Raw genomic sequence first — 654 nt, 5'->3', positions numbered from 1 at the left:
ACATTCAATAATGTTAAAACTTCCATTCTTCTTAGTTTTACCTCCACATTCAATGCAATTTCCAACATGATCCCATCAAGCTATTTTGTCCTTAACAATTTAAATATAGAATAACCTATGAAATCCTGAAGAGGTAAAAAGATAAACAATTCACTTTCTGTATTCCTAGGCTTATTATAAAGCTAAAACATTAAGCTCGTTGAAAATAATAGACATTTAGATGTTTAATAATAGACATTGATGTCCTAGGAAAATTAACCATAAAAAGGTTTACTGACTTTGTCAAATATCAATTGGTTGTTAAGTCTCTGTGCTGATTTCTAGTTCTCTATTCTCTTCAACTGGTCCAAGTGTTTATTTTTATGCCAGTACCATGCATGTTTTGATTACTATAGCTTTGTAGTATACTTTGAAATCAAGTAGAGTTATGACACTGTCTTTATTTTATTTTATTTTATTTTTGGCTCAGGATTTTTTTTGGCTATTCAGGGTCTTTTGCTGTTCCATGAATGCTAGGATTGCTTTTTTCTATCTCTGTGATGAATGTCATGGGTATTTTGGTGTGCATTGTACTGAGTCTGTAGATCTCTTTAGGTAGTACAGACATTTTCACAATGTTAATTCTTCCAATCCAAGAGCATGGAATGTCTTTCC

The sequence above is a fragment of the Galeopterus variegatus genome, unplaced genomic scaffold, assembly GCF_000696425.1.
Source record: "Galeopterus variegatus unplaced genomic scaffold, G_variegatus-3.0.2 Scaffold11106, whole genome shotgun sequence".
NCBI classification, from domain to species: Eukaryota; Metazoa; Chordata; class Mammalia; order Dermoptera; family Cynocephalidae; genus Galeopterus; species Galeopterus variegatus.
This window is presented reverse-complemented; position numbering follows the sequence as displayed.